This window comes from Pinus tabuliformis, chromosome 3_1 (genome assembly GCF_031772625.1).
Source record: "Pinus tabuliformis cultivar Carrire ecotype Pingquan chromosome 3_1, CPIR1, whole genome shotgun sequence".
Lineage (NCBI taxonomy): Eukaryota > Viridiplantae > Streptophyta > Pinopsida > Pinales > Pinaceae > Pinus > Pinus tabuliformis.
In genome coordinates, this window is record NC_142301.1 from 808058589 (window position 1) to 808066994 (window position 8406).

The 8406-nt window shown below is 34.9% G+C and overlaps 1 non-coding gene across 1 annotated transcript; it reads left to right on the forward strand.

The window, feature by feature from the left end:
- The first annotated feature begins 3872 nt into the window (after positions 1-3872).
- TRNAK-UUU (transfer RNA lysine (anticodon UUU)) lies at positions 3873-3945 on the forward strand. Its single transcript has one exon. It is a non-coding gene; the product is annotated as a tRNA-Lys (tRNA).
- The last annotated feature ends 4461 nt before the right edge of the window (positions 3946-8406 follow it).

Consider the following 8406-nt stretch of genomic DNA (forward strand, 5'->3'; position numbering starts at 1 on the left):
AATATCATCTCTTAAGTCATTTACAAATTACATGTAGGTTAAGCTCATCTCATTCTCTTTGTAAAAGATGATAAAAAACAAACCTAAGAATTAGAATTTTCCAAAAAATGAAGATGAACAAAATGAGAATCTATAGTCACTAGTATTGATAAGTGAATCTATTCCTTTTTGAAAGACCAATGATAAAAATTATCAAACTTTCCTCCCGAAAAGAATTAAGTATTCCTAACTCATCCTCACTTGTAAAATTTTTATGTGGATTCTTCTTGAGAAAGATAAAAAAAAAAAAGAATTAATAATTATTTTTAAAAATAAAAATGGTTTAGATATTAATTGTATATTTACTCATGTAGATGTAATTTTATTTTATTTTTTTTAAATATTTTACAATTACATATTTTGCTCCACCTATTTAAAAAAATATATATCTCTTTAATGTTATTTATCTCTTTAATAAATAGAAATCAAGAAAATACATGTTGATCCACTAATCAAGTCAATCATTCAAATATCAAAAACATTTTTTACTTCAATATTATTTGCTATCTCACCCATACATTAAAACCCACAATACATTCAGACCATGGGTTGCTACAAACGTGTTTTGAGTTGCAAATAATATAATCCAAGGATTAGGTCAAATTTGGTTTTATTTTCAAGTTTCCCATGTGTACAAGATTAGTTGGACTTTTTACTCGCAGCATATTAACTTAGGTTATTAATAAGTTATTAAAATAAGAGTAATTTACCCACCAATATTTATGTATATTGAAGTATGAATAATTTAGTTATTAAAATAAGAGTAATTTACCAACCAATATTTATGTATATTGAAGTATGAATAATTTAAATTTTTTTTTGTTAATGGTGGTTATATGAGTGGTTGGGAAAAATGGTTATTGTTTCTTCTACCCAGATTCAATTCCTTGTGAGTGACATGATGATGAGAAATATTATTATAATGGATGCATGCCTATGAATATTGTTGTATTGACCCTTACTCGTAACATGTGACTTGAGTAGTCACGACCCATGGGTATCTACGCTGTCAAAATCGTGTGGGGATTGCACTCGGCCTGGGCCACACGATCCCGTGTATGATTTATTGAATCTCATCAAGGCGTTAGGGAGAACAACTTGTTATGGCCACACCAGCCCTTAGTATGGCCGGAATTTTGCCCACTGAGTTTCTAATTGCGATCAAAATCACTTGGGGATTGCACTCAGCATGGGGCACACCATCCTTTGTATGACTTATTGAATCTCATCAAGGCGTTATGGAGAATGACTTGTTATAGCCACACAAACCCTTAGTATGGCTAGATTATTGCCCACAAAGTTTCGAACAACGAACAATGATTGCACCCGACATGGGCCACACTTACCCTTAGTATAGCTAGATTTTTACCCACGAAGTTTCAAACCTGACTTTTACACCACCCAGTGCCTTAACAAAATACCCTATCACCATCTATTATGTGCTCCATAAACTATTGTTATTAATAATTATTTATTATTTTTTTATCAATCTAACTTATTATTATTATTATTTTTAATAATACAATTTTAATTTATAAACTATATTTCCAATGTATTGATGATATATTAAAATATATATATATATATATATATATATATATATATTTAATAGATTATATTAAGTGTGGATGAAGTTTTTCATCTACTCTCCTCAATTACATTGCCAAGAAGGAAATTCTAAATGCACAAGTGCAAAAAGTCACTCGGTATGAAGATGTCTATTCATCTCACACATAAGAGGCCCACCACAAAACAACTCCATTCAAATTGATTAATTGATTAATGATTATTGGATTAAAGACATTATTAACAAAAACAACTCCAGTTAAATTGATTAGTTTTTTTTCCAAGAAGAAAAAGCTTCATGATTTATATTAAGAGCATATAAAAGTCCAGATACAAGCGAAGGCATAAGGCCTTTGATGCAAATTATACAGAAACCTGTTACTGTCGGACATCAACACTGCATGGAGCTCTGAGATAAACAAAAATATTGAGTGCATGACACTACAGAATCTTCAGGAGGAAAGAACCATCAAAATCAAAATTTTGAGAGTCTGAATTAAAGACAGGATTAAAGACATTATTAACAAAAACAACTCCAGTCAAATTGATTAATTGATTAATGATTATTGAATTAAAGACATTATTATTCTTGATACTGGAATGCCTTCTGCCAACTTAAAGCAGCCCTGTAATTAGATTCACTGGGACCACAAGTATTATCTCAAAGGAAAAAGGGTAGAGAGAGAAAGCATTACAAATGAGAAAAAACAAAAACAATTGGGAAATTGGGGAGAAGAATTTGAAACTCTACCCTGCTTGCCTGCTTATGCACCCTCTGCTTCCGTAGTAATGGTCGTAGTTCGGGCAGAGGACGCATGTTGCTATTGCTCTCCGTATCTCGTCCTGTGACTTGCATATTTTTGGGCAGCTTTGAATTCTGTTTGTTTTTTTTTAAATCTCCACAAATTTTATTAGTCAAAAATCATTTTCAAAATATATATGAAACTGAAATAGTTTCTCAACATAATGCATAGTATTTTTGATCATGACTATCGGTAAGTATTCTGAGAACAACATTAGTACTATAGATTTTTCAATATTTTATCATTCTCATGATGTTACTAAAGAACGCTTATAGCACAACCACTGCATCAAACATGCTCTCTCTTTAACAGTATCCAAAATATACATGGTAAGGCTTTTGTTTCTGAGTACAAAAATGAACAAAATCACAAAACCCAAAGTTCCTATAGTATAAGCATAGTATGGCAAAGCCATAATTGCATGACTGTACTAAGTTCCAATAACTATAAAACCACCCTAACATAGAAACACTGTAACAACCAAACATAAACCCATAGAGCAAGGATCCTAAAGCACCACTCTGAAATTAGCCAACCAAACATAAAACCATAGAGCAAGGATCCTAAAGCACCATTCTGAAATTAGCTGACCAAACTGTAGCAACTAACCTCAAAAAGCATAAAACAGAAACCAAACTGCAGCGACTAACCACAAAAAGCATAAAACATAAACCAAACTGCAGCAACTAACCACAAAAAGCATAAAACAGAAACTTGAAATGTCAATCTGAAATCACCACGGGAGACATTGGATCTGCATTCGCTGCAGAAACTAAGAAACTAAGTTAAGACTGGGCTCATTGTGGGACGGGAGTGTTGATCACTGTGTCGATGCAAGATATTTTGAGTGATTGGGAAGGTTTAATGATAATTTTCTCATCTAAATTCTAGTTACATGAAACACTATTATGTTGTATACATGTCATCTGGATTTTAGTCCACTATTATGTATATTATGTTGTATACATAAAACACTATTATGTTGTATGTCTAATGACACAACCATAAAGACGACGCAACCATAATATATGTTGTATGTCTGATGACACAACCATAATATATATATTTGACACTTATATAACGCTTCTTCTGAAGTTTCGCAGAGTATCGATCACCACAGGAGCATTTGAATTGTTCCTGAATCAGAATCCGGCTGGGAAACAAATTTATTTCCACTCTCTGAGTGCCAATAATAATGTCATCCAAACAGTACCATATGGTTGCCTTTATATACCTACAAAATACACCCAATTCTCTTATGGCAACAAGATTTATGGAAGAGGAATGGTAATGCAGCGATAACAGATGAGCTCAAATTTTCTCAGCGGATGATGCAACGATTTATCAGAAATCCATAACAAACATTTATTACATATTTGTTTGCCGAAATGTAGGGATTGGAGGGAGCAATACACTCTCTACATAATATAACTTTTTGGTTGAGGTAAATCATTTGTTCAGAAAGCCGTCTTAGCTCAGCTGGTAGAGCGCGTGGCTTTTAACCACGTGGTCGTGGGTTCGATTCCCACAGACGGCGTTTCACTGTAAGCCCTTCTAGCTGTGCCGAGTTGTACGAATTTTTCTGATACACATAAAGTGCAATTTGCTCTCGGTAATGAGCTTTTTATTAAATAAATAATGGCTCAGAAACATTTCCTGCAGCTTTATTTGGAAAACATTACCTTTTATTAAATAAATAATGGCTCAGAAACATTTCTTTTTATTAAATAAATAACGGCTCAGAAACATTTCTTGCAGCTTTATTTGGAAAACATCTTTCCAGTGCAAAATCCTCCAAAGTGTTACAGTGCTCCATTGATATATCAGGGTTTCAAGGTGAATACCCTAAATGGGGTACCATAATTTGGGGTAGCCATGTTTATGGGAAGGTGCCCTGAATTTAAAAAAACTTACAAAGTGTTACAGTGTTTCATTGCTGGATGAGGGTTTCAAGGTGAATATTCTAAGTGGAGCGTAACATGGGTAGTCATGTTTATCGCAAGGTGCCCTGAATGAAAAAATCCCAGATTTTGTCTGAATTTTAGCTCCCAGTGAGGCCGCTCTGTAAAGTGTTTGTCCATGTCAATGTGAGTGTGTTTGTCACTGACCCACTTAAATTTTTTTGGATTTTATTGTAGTTTGGTTTTTTTTTATTGGTAAAATTTTAATAATAATCTTGATAATAATAATAAATTTGATAAATTTCAATTGAGGTTATTTTGGAAGAAATAGAATGCTCTCCACCCAAGTTCAATTCCCACAAATGACATGATGAATGTTAAGAATATTGACCATATATGTTGTATATTCCATTTACTTATATTTTTCATATGAAATGTATGCTATTATACTTGTGGAAAACAAAAATAACAACAATTGAAAAAAAATAACAATCATAATAATAACATTAAAAAAATAACAATCTCAATAATGACATCCCACCAATGAATAATGAAATATACAACATTATAATTGTGGAATGAAAAAACAATGATTTTAACTTCATGCTTTTATAGGATTTTAATCACTTAATTTGTTTTTGCTATGACCTAGCCAATTTTACTTATCATTGAGCACTTTAGGTGTTTATTTAATGATCGATTTATCATGGCACTCATTTTTCTTTCACAACACAAACAATATTCTTTTTCTTTGCTCCACAATCTCTCAAGGGTCTTTTTCCTTTTTAATACAAGTCGAAAGTGTTCAACATTGTTGGTTTTCTTATGCTTAGGAGCATAAACACTCAACCAAAACAGTTAATGGCCAGCTAAAATAGGGTTCAAGTATTATAAAAAATCAACCATGGTTTACCCTCAAACCAAGTTTTCTTATGCCTAGGAGGATAAACACTCAACCAAAATAGTTAATGGGCAGCTATAATAGGGTTCAAGTATTATCAAAAATCAACCACGGTTTTACCCTCAAACCATCCCATTTCCTCTTTGAGTTCTCAACAACAAATCCCCAACCTCCATAAGTTCTTACCAACCATAATTCATGTCATTCTCTTATCACTTCTAGGTATAAACAACCATGGTTTCCCATTGGCTACTTCATGAGCAAAGAGAAGCAAAACGCACCCAATTCAAATGGAAGGGTGGAGAATACTCATGGGAAAGGAATGCTCCCTAGAGAAATCAAGAATAATTCATGCCCCCAAGACATACATTCTTTATATGGGGAATCACTCCTCTAAGAAGCACGGGGAAAAGGTGAAAGGGCAACCCGAGTCAAAGTTTGATGGGACAAATTCATAAGAAATCATGGGAAAAAATAGTTGTACTTGTCAAAGGACAAGTGTCAAGTCAAATCACACATGTACTTAAGTTTCATCATCCACTATTGTGGTATCATAGTCCCCTTGTTGCTTCTTCAAGTTAAATGTTTCATGGATATTATATTATGGTATCATAGTTCCCTTGTTGCTTCCTTAAGCAACATATTTGATAGATATTATTAATACATATCATTTTTATTCATGTTTTATATAAACATAAACACACCACAACCCTAGCTTAAAAATGGGACTCTTATGTAATCACTAATTGGGCCTTGGCTTTAAGCTCAACACTAAGAATAATTACAATATGTTTACATTATTTAAACATAGCGTGATTATTACTTAGCACACATGGTTTTACTTCCATCAGATAAGCTTCTCATTTATAAATAATACAAGGTTTAACATTTTATATTCCAAGGGTTAAAACCAATACATTTTGAAGGTATGTGGGACAATCAAGTGAATATTATTGTGAACTCAAAACAAGAACTCTTAATCTAGGTAGATATTGGTGGCCATCCACCTACTGCACTGGCACAAAGCACAATTATCCCTCTTGGAATTTTTCCTATAACTTTTCAGGGCCTAAACCTTTGGGGTTGTTTTGAGGCCCTAAATGATGTTTTTTTGGCATGGCCAAGGACCTAGGCTATATCAATAAGCATAGCGTAGGTCTATTCGAAATATGTAATTCTTGGCCAGAACTTGCCAACATGCTATCGAGCCCAAATGGATATTATATGCAAAAGTTATGACCTTGGAAAGTTCATGTACCAACTAACCCTAGTGGGACCCAGAGCCTTTTGGCATTTCATCTCCTAGGGTTAAGTTTTTTGGATGTTTAGGGTTTCCTCATTGCTACTGGTGTTAAAATGGGTCTTTTAGACTCATTATAACTCTCTGGTGAAGGCATGTAGTCGACATATCTCTTCTCAGAGATAAGCTACCACCATTCGAGCTAGCTTGTTTCATTTTGCATTTTTACAGTTTAAGCACCTTCCATTTATTAATAGAAGTAAACTTTCATTGTATCTCTATGTTGCGGTTATAAATTTATATTTTCATTTCGTTATCGCCATAAATATGGATCAACCCTAACCATTAAGACCTATATTTTTGCATTAAAAACATCAAAATCAACACACAGATCAAAGAAGTGGTTCTACCAATAACATGTTTTTTTTCCATGTTAAAAATTACAACATTTTTCAATTGTGGCCTTAAAACACCATACCATTGCTAATTAAAAATTTAAAATTGACATCTTAATAAAAAAGTGGTATCATCTAAGGAAAACATTTTTTAAAGTTAAAATTAAATTGTTTTAAAACAAGGCCTTCACAGTTACTACCATTACAACCAAAACTTAAATTCAACCCCAAATTGCAACATTTTTTAAACATAAGCCTTAACAATTTATACCATTACATTAATATCAATAATACAAACACCAATACCGCAATGGGGGTGGAAACCCAAGGAATCATAGGCACTCACCGACGCGGAAGGGAGAATTTCTCATGACAAGAGGTAAAATAGTGAAGGATTGTTAGGACACCTAGCAACCGAGAGTCGAAAAATTCGTGAAGCGACGTAGAGTACTTAATTCCTAGGTGACTATTTGGTGGTGTCGTGGTATGGGAGAGAAAAAGTGTGGCAGATTTTAGTTTGAGTATGCACATGCTGCCAACTTGTGCATGCTCATCTCTTTGATATCTTTGCGAGTTGTGTTTGTAGGGGGGAGGAAAGGCGCTCAAGGTGTATTTGGGAGAATACCTAGACACATAATCTAGGATCCCGAGGTTGGCAGTCGTTGGAGTGTGTAGTGCCTATGGGTTGTGCAGTGGTGTGTCTGGTGAGTGAATTCTTGCATATGCAGGCTTCTTTGGGTAAGTTTTATATTCTAGTTTGGTTCCCCTTTGTGCTATGTTCTTGTTACAATCTTGATAGTGGCCCATTGGAGTGGGATTTTAAGTGTTTGTTGGTGGTGCATGTTGGATTAGGCGTTCTGAGGCCCATGTCATCAACAGTATGTAGGCTCTGGGATTTGCATGGTAAATATTGGATTTCTAGTGTTTGCTTCGGGGAGTTGAGGAGATCACTACATGTGGTAGGTGGTGGCAAAGTTGGAACTCAATTTTGGTGTCGTGGGTGCTGGAGGGAAGACGCCTTTTTACGCTTGTTGTAGGGGCTAGAGGATACAAAGCATTTGCTTGTGTTGCGAGAGGGGGTGTCTCCTGGTAGTTTGGGGTGCCTGGAGCAATCATAGGCAACGAGGTTGGGCCCATAGAGGGGTGGGGTTGTGGGTCCCTCTCTCGGGGTACAAAAGAGCAATGATTGAAGATGGGGGTTGAAGTGCTGAGTCAAAGGATAGATAGTTGTGGACAGAGCCCCTTCCTCGAGCTTTGTGGACAAGCCTTCTACTTTAGAGAACTTGGACTCACAATTGCAACAGATTTTGACAATGTTGGAAGAAATGAGATTGCAAAGGCATGATGTACACAACGAAGTCTTTGCCTTCCTAAATGACTTGCAACAGAACCAATGGGAGGTCCTAAACTATTTGGGCTCCATAAGAAGGAGCCAACGTCGCACCAATAATTACTTGGATTAGTTTGAGGGTAGTTTAGCTCATGTGAAGCTTCATGTTCATGGGCCTCCTCGCCCTCCAGATGCACCCGGTGTAGGTCATGCTCCTGATATACCTCATGC